Raw genomic sequence first — 15,141 nt, forward strand, 5'->3', positions numbered from 1 at the left:
TAGAGTTTAATTATATTTTCATTAAGTATAACTTAAGCTTTTGTGGTATCCACTTGTGTAAATACTTTAAATTGACGATCGAATATATTCATTGTATTCATTTAAGGTCAAGGAGTGTATCTGTAAAAAATCATCAAAATCGGAGTTAAAACTACCGTTAAATCGTGATTTTTCGTTTATAACCGTCGAAATTTTTTATCCTGTTACTTGATCTCTGCATGTTCGTTTTTTGCCATTTTTGGCGTATGAGATCTTGAAGCATATAAAAACAAGTTTGACGGTTGGATCGTTGAAATTAATTTTGTACAATGCGTTTCCCATCAAAACGATTGATTTACTAACATTTCAAAGTTTTATTATATTTTCATCAAGTATAACTTAAGCTTTTGTGGTATCCACTTGTGTAAATACTTTAAATTGCCGATCGAATTATTTCATTGTATTCATATAAGGATAAGGAGTGTATCTGTAAAAAATCATCAAAATCAGAGTTAAAACTACCGTTAAATCGTGATTTTTCGTTTATAACCGTCGAAATGTTTTGTCTTGTTACTTGATCTGTACATGTTCCTGTGAACACAGAAAATTCCTGAAACGAAAGAGACAAGAACAACATGCACAAACAAATATTTGTATTTGATGATTTTGGGTTACAATCTCTCTTCTATTTGATCATCTGATTCAATCTCCGTAAGGTGTTGATTTGTGGATGTGCGATTGATCCAAATGGCCGTTGGGCTTGATCTAAGGATGAACGTTCTTCAAGGGCCGTGGACTTGATCTTGAAGGTGGATTTGAGCGGATCTTCAAAGGGGCTTTTGGGCTTGATCTTTGAAGAACAGTGATGAACGGATCTCCAAGGGCTTTTGGGCTTGATCTTGAAGAACGGTTGGATGTGTGGATTTGTTGATGTTGTTGATCCAAGGGGCCGTCGGGGCTTGATCTTGAAGGTGGATGATTGTTGATCCAAGGGGCCGTCGGGGTTTGATCTTGGAAGAATGATGAACGAAGAACGAAGAACGAAGAACACTTTCTTCAAGGGCCGTCGGGGCTTGATCTTGAAGGAGGATTTGATGGAGAACGAAAAGGGCTTTCTTGATCCTTCGGGGTTTGCTTGAGAGCTTCGGAGTTTCAGAGCTTCAGAGCTTCAAGGTGTAATATGAATTCCTCCTCTAAATGAATGAATTAGCCTTCTATTTATAGAATTTTCCAAGGCATAATTTTGAATATAATATTCCAGATGAAATAAGTCGTTTCTGCCAGGTGTTGACACGTGTCCTGTTTGATGACTTTTCCAACTTATTTCAATTTTTTGTGTAGACACACGCTACGTGTAAAATTTATGTAATACATGAGCGTTGAAACTTTGATTTATCGGTCAACATTTATTTACCGAAATTTCGATGTCTACAAATGCCCCCACTTCAAGGCGCGTCGTATACATGTGTTTGTCACGTGTAGGAGATGCGTTTTGAAGTCCCTTACTGTAGATGTCAATCCAAGGGCCATCGAGGCTTGATCTTGAATTGGGCTGGAGATTTCTTCAAGGGCCGTTGAGGCTTGATCTTGAATTGGTCTTGAGATTTCTTCAAGGGCCGTCGAGGCTTGATCTTGAAGGTTGAAATTGGACCACAAGGAGTTTCATGTGGTAGATGATCCTTGGCTTTGGTAGTGGATGAATCGGCACGTATTTTGTTGCACTTGTTGACTTTCCACAGCTTTGATCTTGAATTGGATTGGATGACTTTCTGGATTCCTCCAATTGTTGAGTTTCCACAGCTTATTCTTGAACTGGGTTGGAGGATTTTCTGGTTTCCTCCAATTGTTGACTTTCCATAGTTTATTCTTGAACTGGATTTGATTCAAGGGTGGTAGACACTTGATCTTGAATCGGACTTGTGATTTCCTCAAGGGCCGTCGAGGCTTGATCTTGAATTTGGCTGGAAACTTCTTCAAGGGCCGTTGAGGCTTGATTCTTGAAGGTTGACTCGAACACATGGCAGGCGGGCACGAGGTGAAGGCGACGACTTGTTGCTTTGTTCAATCTTTCTAATTCACACCTGAGCAGTTTGGTCAACGGTATGATCTTCAAGATTGATGGGCTATTCTTCCGGTTGGTGACTTGATCTTTAAGGATTTGATTCAAGGGTGGTGAATCGGCACGTGCAGCCCACAACGCCTAGTAAGTCGACCCAAGAATTTGAGGGTCAAAACGAGTTCACCGTCCAGAGTGATTGCAAACCTGATGATATGAGATACTTTTGATTTTGAAGAAGTAGCGGGTGAATCGGCACGTGCTTTGTTATGCTTGTCTCCACATGCTTCAATGTATCATTTTCCCTTGTCTTATCTATTATTCTAGCAGAATGTAGCATCTTCTCGAGTTCTTCAGCTCAGATTCCTTCTGCTGAGCTGACTGTGCAGGCTGCATTCTTCTCTGCTTGTTTCTTCTGCACGTTGTCTCCACATGCTGCAAGGTATCATTTTCACTTGCCTTATCTGTTCTCCAGGCAAATGTGGCATCCGAGTTTGAGTGGAGGTTCCGGCATATTGTTTTCTTTATCCTTGTCTTTGTAGGTAAGAACAAGGACAAAGGAAATGACAGGGAGAACGCATGATATGAGATACTATTGCTTTCTACCTTGATGATATGAGATACTTTTGCTTTGGTGTCATTTGTTTACAGAGGTACCCCAAGGAATAAGAAACACTGAGTGACTCGAGAGGCTTCCTTGGGAAGGCATTCTCGGAAATGAAGAAAGGTTCTGTATGTCTGCCTAGCTATGAAGGGTGAAGGTGGACAGTTATAGGAATTTCTTTAGTACCTATAGAGGTACTATTCTTTTACTCGTGTCGGCAACCAATGCGTGATTGATCAGTATGGCTTCACGTGCTTTCTTCTTTATCAGAAATCTTCGACAAATTGTCCGTAATTTTCGTCAAGCTGAGTGTGCATGTGATAGGTGCTGACGAGGCTGAAAAAGATTGGCGCCTCTTCGATATCTGGGATCGGCGTTTCGACAAATTGCCCGTGATTTTCGAAAAGCTGAGTTTGCGCGTGACGGGTGCTGACGAGGCTGAAAAAGACTGGCGCCTCTTCGATATCTGGGATTGGCGCTTTAACAAATTGCCCGAGATTTCCGCAAAGCTGAGTTTGCGTGTGACGGGTGCTAACGCGTATGGAAAAACAAGATGCTTCTCCGATTTCTGAGCTTGCCTCTTCGATTTTTTGAATCGGCATTTTCAAACTCTGAGCTCACCTCTTCGATCTTTGAAATCCCGTCGAGGGCTGATTTTTTTATATAGGCACGCAGTTCGTTTCAAAGCACACTTGAATTTTCGCTTGTAGAAACTCTCTTCTTGCACTTCTAAGATCTTGATTTGTCCGACCTCTTCTTTCTTCAACACCTTTGAAAATGTTTGGACCCTCCGACCGTCGTTTTAATTTGAACCTTGGTGAAGAGGTAGTCCCGTCTTCTCCAGATAACATATGGCGCCCATCCTTCATATCCCCTACTGGTCCTCTTACCGTTGGGGATTCGGTGATGAAGAATGATATGACCGCTGTAGTGGTGGCCTGGAACCTTGTCACTCCCAAAGATAACAGACTACTTTCCAGGCGGTCTGATGAGTTGGCTGTTAAGGAGTCTCTGGCTCTTAGTGTGCAGTGTGCGGGTTCTGTGTCCAACATGGCCCAACGCCTATTTGCTCGAACCCGTCAAGTTGAATCGTTGGCGGCTGAAGTGATGAGTCTCAAACAGGAGATTAGAGGGCTCAAGCATGAGAATAAACAGTTGCACAAGCTCGCACACAACTATGCCACAAACATAAAGAGGAAAATTGACCAGATGCAGGAATCTGATGGTCAGATTTTACTTGATCATCGGAGGTTTGTGGGTTTGTTCCAGCAGCATTTGCCTTCGTCTTCTGGGGCTGTACCGCGTAATGAAGCTCCAGATGATCAACCTTTGGCTCCTCTTTTTCTTGGAGTTCCGCCGAGTGGTGTGGCTTCAAACAGTCACCCTCTGGCGCCTCTCATTTCTGGAGCTATGCCGAGTGGTGAGGCGCCGCCTGATCGTCCTTGAAGATCCCCTCTTGTAAATTTGATTTGATTTGATTTGATTTTTTTTTATGACATGTGGAATACGAATTTATGTAAATTTTTAGATAAATAAATAAAAGATGGACTTTACTAAATGCATTATATATATATATATATATATATATATATATATATATATATATATATATGTATATATGTTTCTCATGGTGCCAGATGCACCATCACTTCCCTTTTAATCATTTTTTTGTTTTTTTTCTTTTCTTTTCCATGGTGCCAGATGCACCATCAAAATTTCTTTTATTTTTTTGTTTCTTTCGGCGGTGCTCACACCCACCTTTTTTTCTTTTTGATGGCACATGGTGCCAGATGCACCATCCCTTTATATATATATATTATTATTTATTTATTTATTATTATTTTTTCTTTGCACATGGTGCCTAATGCACCCTTTTTTTTTTTTTTTTTTCACGTGGTGGCAGCACCACTTTGCTCCACCATCCCCCTTTTTTTATTATATATTTTTCTGTATAAATTTAGGTGATGGGTAGAGGAATTTGCAGGGAGCGAATGAAGACGACGGAGATGCTGCAGTCGAGGCTTCATGACCGGCTAGTCATTTGACGACGGTTATTGAAGTTCTCCGCCGTAGATATTTGCCACTGCCACTACACAACCATTGCTCCGCCACTGCATTCTTGCTACCTTGCACCACCGCCATTGCACAGCCGCTGTACTGCCTGCCGTCGCAAAGGAAGGGATCATATTTGCAACCTGGGCGCTTCCTACCAGACCACCAAGAGTTGCCACAAGACCCTCGAAATCCACCTCCATGAAGGGACTCGCTAAGCCGTTGCTGTTCATGGTGGAGTCAAAGACCGTGTCGCCAAACTTAAGCTCCTATGAGCTGTCGGACGTGGTGTCGCAGCTCACCCAACCTCCAGGGTCTCAACCTTTCCAGGTGCTTCAGCTACAGAAGCTATCTTATCTTCCAGTCGCTTCCAACAAACTAGCTCTCCCAATCGGGGTGTATATGAAGTAGCAGATGTCTAACCAACAGATCAATCCCCAGGAGAGTGAGTTTCAACAACAGATGCAATTTGCAGCTTCTTCAGGATCCAAATTAGTGCAAGAATAAAGTGGTGCTAGGTAAATCTTCCTCTCGTAGGCATCGAACAGATTAAGGAGATCCCAAGCGGAGCTGAGCGGAGACGGTGGCGGAGAAAGGGGTTCGGAAGCGCACACCCAAATTCGCAAATCAAAATGGGTTCTGACCCTGTCGTCGTTATACACCAATTGAGCAAGAGTGGTCTTTCCATCCCACCCATCCCCACAACAGGGATGACATGGACATTGCGCCTTATATCGTCTTCACTGCTTTCAGAAACTAACCTGCTCATCAAAACCTTCTTATCTTCGTCTCGGCCATAAATGGCAGATTCCTCAATCAAAGAAGTAGTTCCCAATCTCGCAGGTTGTTCAATTTGTTCAATCTCTCCAACGTTGTTCAACTTATTCAACGAATTAAAACCGTATTTGCCTCTCTCGGATGATAGGAGCGTATTTATGCGCCTTAGTTAGCTAGTTCTTATGCATTTCCATGGTGTTTTCTTAGTTAAAGTAGTCTTTTAAGCTAGTTTTATATGTTTTCAGGTTTTAAGGCCAAATGATGCAAGAAGATGCATTTTGGAGCTTTTTGGAGCAAAATTGGGCTTGGAATGATTATCACATAATTGGAGCCAAGGTTAGGACGAATTTGAAGACTTGAAGATGATGATTCCTACTTGAACAAGGTTTCCTAGTTGAAGTAGGAAAGTGCTTACATGAAGGAGGATTCCTAATCGACGAAGGATTCCTAATCAACGAAGGATTCCTAATTGAAGATGGATTCCTAATCACATGAGGATTCCTAGAAGAACAAGGATTCCTACTCCAACAAGGATTCCTACTTGAAGTAGGAAAGTTAAGCCAAGGTTTCCTACTTTGGTTTGATTTTTCCTAATTGTCCCTAAAAGTTTCAGCAATTATGAAGACTTTCTAAGCATTCTAGGACACAAAACAAAAGCCTAGAACCCTTTTGAACCCTTGCCGCACCCCCCTTTGCATTTCCTCTTCCCTATTTCCTGTTTTTATGCTTTAAAACACCTTCCTTTTGTGTTTTAAACCCTAGCCGAATTTCCCTTGCCCTTTCCCTTAATTTTCTGATTTGTTTCCTTAATTCTAGAAGCTTTAAACTTAATTCCTGATTACCTAATTAGCCTAGGGTTTTTAATTTCCTAATCCCTTTAAATAAACATGTTTGTGCAGCCACAAACATGCCCATTCATCCAGAAACTCACCATTCACGCCAGAAACTGAACTCCATCTTCAACAGCCCCATTCTACCACCATTCACCCAAATTTCTGCCACAAAACCACCCTAGCCGCACCACCCATCAACCCTAAACACTTCCATACGTCCTCCATCCATTCTACATCATCAAAACAGCCCAGGAACCACCAACATCCAATCTGCCGCAAGCAAGGAAAGGGGACAGATTCACTCAATTGTTTGGCTCTTCATTCTGAGTTGTTGAACAATTTTAGGTGTATTCTATCTTATATTTCAATGTCTAATTCATGTAATCTTTGTTTTGCATTGAGTATGATTGGCTAAATTCGTTTTGGCTAAGGGTGGATTCAAAACCATGATTAAATATGTGAAATAAGTTGATTACTTTCAGTTATCGTTGCATAAGTCGTGAATACAATTTGCTTAACCGTTTGATTTAGAACTTATTCTTGTATGTTGATTGAGAGTGCACGCTTAATTTGCATGCTTGAATTTGATGCTAGGATATAAGTTTGTTTCACCTAATCGTTATGAATTTATATTCGCAAGTAGTGAAGGTCGCTAGTCACGATCGTGTTAAGTAGATTCCTGGCAAGAGTATCATGCTTTTCATAGTTACAAATGCCTTGTCGATGCTTATGATTTCCAAAGAACGTAATGATTCTAACTTGTATCTTTATCATGCTGTTCATATAGAGAACTTGTTAGGAATAATTTGTTTGCGATGCATATTCATCCAATTCAATGATTCTAGGGAAATCTGAAGGTTAATTTAAGCGGACCTAATTAACTTGGAGTGTCGAGGTTCACAACTTATTAAATTGATAACTGGAAATTGATTTACATTGCATATATTTCATGTGTGGAGAAGAACCCCTTAGCCATTCCATCATCCATTGATTCATCACAATTTTGTCTTACAATCTGTTTTCTTTTTCAATCTGCCCATTTAATTATTTTCGTCCAAAATCAATCCCACCTTATTCCTTTAAGTCATATTACTTAGAACTTGTCTTAGAATATGTTTTTAGGTGTTTTAGGTCATTAGGAAACCAAAATTCGTCCAAGTTGTGTTAGAGTCCCAAAACTGCCCAGAAAGTGGTTTTTAGGCAATTTTGAGTGTTTGTTTGCTGTTTTGAGTCTTTTGGTTTGTTTTAGTATTTTAGATTTTAGTTTTGCATTCTTTGAGTCTAGTTTAGTATTTTAAACTTTGTTTTACAGATTTGAGTCAGTTTAGAGTGTTTTAGCAATCCCTCCTAATCCCCGGTTTAAGAACGATCCCTACTTATCCATACTACATTTGTCAACAAGAGGGTTTAATTTGTGTGTCAACATAATTTTCACATCATCGGATTCAACAGCACTCAACCTCTCCCTCAGTTGATTCAATTTCAACGGCGATCTGACGGCGTTGACCGACACGGCGGACTTGACAGAAACAAAGGAAGGAGTTAAGTATGCAAAACCGTACCTTCTTAGAGATTCCGAACTGGAGTTTTTGAATCTTGATTTTGAGAAGAGCGGTATCCCACTCGTCCAACAGCTCCTCCAAGTTATAGACGGCGTCTGTGAAGTCGCACAGCCACTTGCGGACGAAGACATCCTTCAATTGTCTCCGCTGTGCGTCCTCCAGCAGCGGTTGGATTTCACGGAGGACGGCGGCCAGTTGGGTGTCTCCCTTTTCTACAAGTCGGTCGGTGAGGTTAGTGAAATCGGGCGCGGCAGCGCCCCACCGGTGAACATCGGAGCCAGGGAGCATGTCGAAATCGGAGACCTTGAAGGAGCAATCATCGATTATCTGAATGGAGCCGTAGAGCTGAAGCTGGAGCATTTTGAATTCGGATTCAGAGTTGACGAGGGGGCTGGTCTTGGGGCAACCCGGATCGGCATGGCTGAATGCGAGGAGGAGGAAGAGGACGGAGAGAAACCCTAGGAAATTGGGTTTGCGAGGCATGAGCAGTGCGAGATCCGGATCTGATCGGATCTTTGATGGGTTCGTGGGTTTGGATACGAATCACTGATTCTAATGTGTAATGCGAATTCAGAAAATTAAAGATAGTGAGAGAGCGGAGGGGATGATAAAATCACCTAGTGGCGGACAGTGGTGATGCTCGCCGTCGATGAGCTGTGCTGTGTGCTTTTTGTTGCTGCTGAGCCTAGAGATATATATATATATATCCTTTTTTTTTTTGTAAATACATAATAACATATGTATTTATTTTTTATTTTTTGTAATAAAATTGACTTTCTTTAATAAAACATTTATTTTTATTTTGATATGACTGAACTCGAAATTGAATGCTCGAGCTGCCTACGTACCCCTCCAAAGAAGAGATCAAGTCGTAACGTAGTTCAAATACATTTTTTTTTTGGTATTTTCTTTTGGTGCCGTTTGCAGTTTCAACTCTTGCAGACAAGGAGTGTTGGTGTCGTTTGCAGTTTCAACTCGTGCAGGCAAGGAGCGTTGGTGTCGTTTGCAGTTTCAACTCGTGCAGACAAGGAGCATTTGGTGTCGTGTTGCAGTTTCAGCTCGTGCAGACAAGGAGCATTTGGTGCCGTTTGCAGTTTCAGCTCGTGCAGGCAATAAGCTTTGGGTTTTCGCCTTTTAGGCTCGTGCAGACCAGGAGCGTTAGTGTTGCCTTTTATGCTCGTGCAGACCAGGAGCATTGTGCCATGCAGTTTAGGCTCGTGCAGGCGAGGAGCTTTGGTTCGTGCAGTTTAGGCTCGTGCGAACAAGGAGCATTGTGAATTTGTTAAACGATCCTGGAGAGGCTTTCCTTGTAATTTTCATAGCAAGGAATCTTGATCGAGTGATTGAAGAAGTCTTCAGGAAAGAAATCGCGCATCGTGATGGGGATGGATGGTCTATGTGTCGAAATTTCATCATCTTCAACACGTTCACGTTGCTTTGAAGGTTGACAAGAGCTGCTTTGCCCCCTTTCCGATTGGCGGACTTGTGGAGGAGACGTATGCTTCTTGTGCAATTTCTTAGGAGTGACTTGAGTCCATCCTTCAACTTTGCTTGTCTTGGAGGATGCCCCCAGCGGTTGAGGTGAAAACTTTGAGTCGGAAGAGCCAGAAGTGAAGGTGGTATAGTTTGACTTCACCACATCGTCAAGATCTAGCTCGATGATTCCTTTCTGAGCCAGCTTTATGATGAGATCTTTCAGCACGAAACATTTTTCTTTCGGATGACTGATGAAGCGGTGGAATTTACAGTACCTTGGATTGTCAGTGCGATTCATCTCTTTTGGCCGTTTGCACTCAGGCAAACTAATCACCTTCTTTTCCAGCAAGTCTTCTAACATGGCAACCACATCAGAGTCGGGGAATGGATAAGTCCTCTCCTCAAGCTCCTTCAAAGTGCGTCTACGCATCTCTTGATCACGAAAAGCTTCGGTTTGAATCGCCTTGCCTCGTGTACGGATTTTGACGGGAGCTGTGTTGACCGTCATTGCTTCCTTGGTGGGTTTCCATGCAGTCTTCTCCAACTTTGGCCTAAGAACTTTGTCGTTCTTGTAGTCGGCGATCGGTTCTTTCTTCCCATGATGGGCGATGCTCAACTCCATGTCATGGGCGCGAGTGGCCAATTCCTCGAAAGTCCGTGGTTTAATGCCTTGAAGGATGTATTGCAAACCCCATTGCATGCCTTGGATGCACATCTCGATTGAAGAGGTTTCCGAGAGCCTGTCTTTACAGTCGAGGCTTAGAGTGCGCCATCTGTTGATGTAGTCAATGACTGGCTCGTCCTTCCACTGCTTTGTGCTCGTTAGCTCTAGCATGCTCACAGTGCGACGGGTACTGTAGAAGCGGTTGAGGAATTCCCTTTCCAACTGTTCCCAACTGTTGATGGACTCGGGCTCCAGGTCCGTGTACCACTCAAAGGCGTTTCCTTTTAACGAGCACACAAACTGCTTAGCGAGGTAATCTCCCTCCGTCCCTGCATTGTTGCAGGTTTCGACGAAATGTGCGACATGTTGCTTCGGGTTTCCCTTTCCATCAAATTGCATAAACTTCAGCGGTTGATAGCCTCTCGGCATCCTTAAGGCGTCGATCTTCCTGGAGTAAGGCTTTGAGTACAACGTGGAGGCATGGAAGCTCCCTTCGTATTGTGCCTTGATGGTGTTGGTGATCATATCTTGCAGCTGTTGGATAGAAAGAGATCCCATGAGTGCCACTGCTTGGTCTGGCTCCGGCCTCACATCGATTCTCTCCACCGGAGGCTCATCTTTTTCGCCAGCTCCTCCCTTTAGTGGATCATCCTCTGGGTCGGGTTTATCGACGTACTGCGCCTCTAGTCGGTTGACTAGTGCTGCAATTTGCAAGTCTTTTTCTTCCATAGTTCCAGTTAGCCTTGCGATTGCTTCATTCATTTGAGCCAGCTGCTCATCGATTGAAGTTGCTCCAATGGTCATGACTTGCATGGCTGAACTGTCGCTTGAATCGGCATCGAAGAGCATGGATTCAGAGTATTTCCTTGGGCTTTCGCCCCTTGGTGCCCTTGGTGAGGCTAAGGTGATCAAAGGCTTGTGCCTTGGGTGCTCTTGTTCCCTTGGCAGAGTTGATGCAGAGGTGAAAGAGGTGGCAGAAGTAGCTCTTGCCTTGCTTCGAGTCGTGATGCCTAAAGTGACACCACTTGCGACGAGAACACTTTTGTTCTTTGCGCCAGTTGCGGGAACAGTTTGAGCCTTCCTTGATGCCATTAATTTTGGAAGTGTGCTCGAATTTCTTGAACAGAGAAAGAGATGAGAGGTAGAGATTGTCCCACCGGGCGTGCCAATTTGTGAACACAGAAAATTCCTGAAACGAAAGAGACAAGAACAACATGCACAAACAAATATTTGTATTTGATGATTTTGGGTTACAATCTCTCTTCTATTTGATCCTCTGATTCAATCTCCGTAAGGTGTTGATTTGTGGATGTGCGATTGATCCAAAGGGCTGTTGGGCTTGATCTAAGAATGAACGTTCTTCAAGGGTCGTGGACTTGATCTTGAAGGTGGTTTTGAGCGGATCTTCAAAGGGGCTTTTGGGCTGGATCTTTGAAGAACAGTGATGAACGGATCTCCAAAGGCTTTTGGGCTTGATCTTGAAGAACGGTTGGACGTGTGGATTTGTTGATGTTGTTGATCCAAGGGGCCGTCGGGGCTTGATCTTGAATTTGGTGGAAGTTCTTCAAGGGGCCGTCGGAGCTTGATCTTGAAGGTGGATGATTGTTGATCCAAGGGGCCGTCGGGGTTTGATCTTGGAAGAATGATGAACGAAGAACGAAGAACGAAGAACACTTTCTTCAAGGGCCGTCGGGGCTTGATCTTGAAGGAGGATTTGATGGATAACGAAAAGGGCTTTCTTGATCCTTCGGGGTTTGCTTGAGAGCTTCGGAGTTTCAGAGCTTCAGAGCTTCAAGGTGTAATATGAATTCCTCCTCTAAATGAATGAATTAGCCTTCTATTTATAGAATTTTCCAAGGCCTAATTTTGAATATAATATTCCAGATGAAATAAGTCGTTTCTGCCAGGTGTTGACACGTGTCCTGTTTGATGACTTTTCCAACTTATTTCGATTTTTTGTTTAGACACACGCTACGTGTAAAATTTATGTAATACATGAGCGTTGAAACTTTGATTTATCGGTCAACATTTATTTACCGAAATTTCGATGTCTACAGTTCCTTTTTTGCCATTTTTGGGGTATGAGATCTTGAAGCATATAAAAACACGTTTAACGGTTGGATCGTTGAAACTATTTTCGTACAATGCGTGTCCTATCAAAACGATGGATTTACTAACACTTAGAGTTTAAATATATTTTCATTAAGTAAAACTTAAGATTTTGTGGTATCCACTTGTGTAAATACTTTAAATTGACGATCGAGTTAGTTCATTGTATTCATATGGGGTCATGGAGTGTATTTATAAAAAATCATCAAAATCGGAGTTAAAACTACCGTTAAATAGTGATTTTTTGTTTATAACCGTCGAAATGTTTTGTCTTGTTACTTGATCTTTGCATGTTCGTTTTTTGCCATTTTTGGCGTATGAGATCTTGAAGCATATAAAAACAAGTTTGACGGTTGGATCGTTGAAATTAATTTCGTACAATGCGTTTCCCATCAAAACGATTGATTTACTAACAGTTAGACTTTAATTATATTTTCATTAAGTATAACTTAAGCTTTTGTGGTATCCACTTGTGTAAATACTTTAAATTGACGATCGAATTAGTTCATTGTATTCATATAAGGGCAAGGTGTGCATCTGTAAAAAATCATCAAAATCGGATTTAAAACTATCGTTAAATCGTGATTTTTCGTTTATAACCGTCGAAATTTTTTGTCTTGTTGCTCGATCTCTGCGTGTTCGTTTTTTGCCATTTTTGGTGTATGAGATCTTGAAGCATATAAAAACAAGGTTGACGGTTGGATCTTTGAAATTAATTTCATACAATCCGTTTCCCATCAAAACGATTGATTTATTAACACTTAGAGTTTAATTATATTTTCATTAAGTATAACTTAAGCTTTTGTGGTATCCACTTGTGTAAATACTTTAAATTGAAGATTGAATTGGTTCATTGTATTCATATAAGGATAAGGAGTGTATCTGTAAAAAATCATCAAAATCGGAGTTAAAACTACCGTTAAATTGTGATTTTTCGTTTATAACCGTCGAAATTTTTTGTCTTGTTACTTGATTTCTACATGTTCGTTTTTTTTCCATTTTTGGCGTATACGATCTCGAATCATATACAAATATGTTTGACGGTTGGATCGTTGAAACTATTTTCGTACAATGCGTGTCCTATCAAAACGATGGATTTACTAACACTTAGAGTTTAATTATATTTTCATCAAGTAAAACTTAAGATTTTGTGGTATCCACTTGTGTAAATACTTTAAATTGACGATCGAGTTAGTTCATTGTATTCATATAGGTTCAAGGAGTGTATCTGTAAAAAATCATCAAAATTGGAGTTAAAACTACCGTTAAATCGTGATTTTTCTTTTATAACCGTCGAAATTTTTTGTCCTGTTTCTTGATCTCTGCATGTTCCTTTTTTGCCATTTTTGGCGTATGTGATCTCGAATCATATACAAACAAGTTTGACGGTTGGATCGTTGAAACTATTTTCGTACAATGCATGTCCTATCAAGTTTAATGGTATATATATTTACTAAGTAGATTTTAATTTATTTATTTTGTAGTTATAACAGTTAAGAGATTGAATGATATATATGTTAAAATAATTATTATGGGTTTTTGTTAGAAAAATATATTATTGTGGGGTTTAAGTAAAAAAAAAAATTGAACTTGAAAGGAGAGTAGTCACATTTTCAGTAAATTTTTTAATAATTTTCTAAAAATAAAAATAACTTGTGCGACGCTTGAATGTAATCGTCGCGCAAAACCACACTGCGCGACGTCAAATTGTATACCTACGTCACGCTAGTTGATAATTTTGGCAGTGAATATTGAAAAATAGGTGAATAATGAAAAATAGGTGAATAATGAAAATTTTTGGCGCTGAACCCGTTGACCTATTTCTTCCCTTTCGCTCTTTCTTTCCTGTATCTCCCCTTCCTTTTTGCATAATCCTTCATCTTTCCCTTTCGCATAATCCTCATATCTCCCTCTCGCCTTCTTGCTCTATCTTCCCCGTCGCTCTATCTCCCCTTTCCATAATCCTCATCTACTCTTCCCGTAGTCCTCATCCCCTCTATCTCTCCTCATCGCCTTGATCCCCAAATCTTGAACCCAGACCTGTCTTCCCTCTCTCTTTCCCGTATACCTCTCTCTTGCCTCTCGTTCTAAACGATGGGCAGCCACACGAATCTCGAAGCCGACGCGAATCAAGTCTCAAAATCAAGGTAAGGGTTTCTGATGCAAATGTTGGTCTGGTTACTGAATTTAGCTGATGCATATGTTGGCCTGGTTACTGAATTTAGTTGGTCTGATGCAAAATTAAGGTTGAATTGATTTAATTAATTTATTGAATTTAGCTCACTTGATGCAAATGTTGGTCTCTGGTTACTGATTAATTTATGAATATCTCTGATTTTATGAGATGGGTTTTGTTTAGTCTCCAACATTCGAAGGCTTGACTGATTAATTTATGATTATGAGATGGGTTTTGTTTAGTCTCCAATATCTCTCAATATCTCTGATTTTATGATATGGGTTTTACTGATTAATTTATGCAAATGTTGGTTTGGTTGAAATAGTAATTGACTCTCCAACATTCGAAGGCACTGTAGGAGGAAGCATTGGCTTGGATTCTGAATACTATTGTCGGCGCTATGATGAAAAAACAGATTTGGTTTCATATGTCACAAGGCTTTTACTTGCTTGCGAATCTTTTGATTCTCGGGATGATGTTGAGAAGATTTTAAATTTTGGTATCTGCATTTTGCGTGGTTCACAGAAAACCAGTGCAAGGGACCTGCTGAAACGTATTGAAGTGGCCATTGAAAAGGTAAATATAGTAGCTTCACAGTATTTAGATTCCCACACTTACACTTCCTAAAATTCCTGCAATATAACATTTCTATTTTAAGCAGCTCAAATGTGGGACTAATCTTGAAGACATTGGCTTGTGGTCGATTATGAAGGATAATATTGGCTCATTTTCACATATATCATTTCTGTTTCTCCATTGACGCTCTGCTTCCAAAGCTCACAGAGAAAAGAAAACCCACCAAGACCCACCTCTCACATCTTGCTGGTATGCACTGAACTTCTCTCTATCTGTT

The 15,141-nt window shown here is 40.9% G+C and overlaps 1 long non-coding RNA gene across 1 annotated transcript; it reads left to right on the plus strand.

Annotated features, from left to right (window-relative positions):
- The first annotated feature begins 13,990 nt into the window (after positions 1-13,990).
- LOC126597456 (uncharacterized) lies at positions 13,991-15,012 on the plus strand. The gene is made up of 3 exons (XR_007614258.1): positions 13,991-14,259; positions 14,614-14,864; positions 14,950-15,012. It is a non-coding gene; the product is annotated as an uncharacterized LOC126597456 (long non-coding RNA).
- The last annotated feature ends 129 nt before the right edge of the window (positions 15,013-15,141 follow it).

Source organism: Malus sylvestris, chromosome 13, assembly GCF_916048215.2.
Source record: "Malus sylvestris chromosome 13, drMalSylv7.2, whole genome shotgun sequence".
Lineage (NCBI taxonomy): Eukaryota > Viridiplantae > Streptophyta > Magnoliopsida > Rosales > Rosaceae > Malus > Malus sylvestris.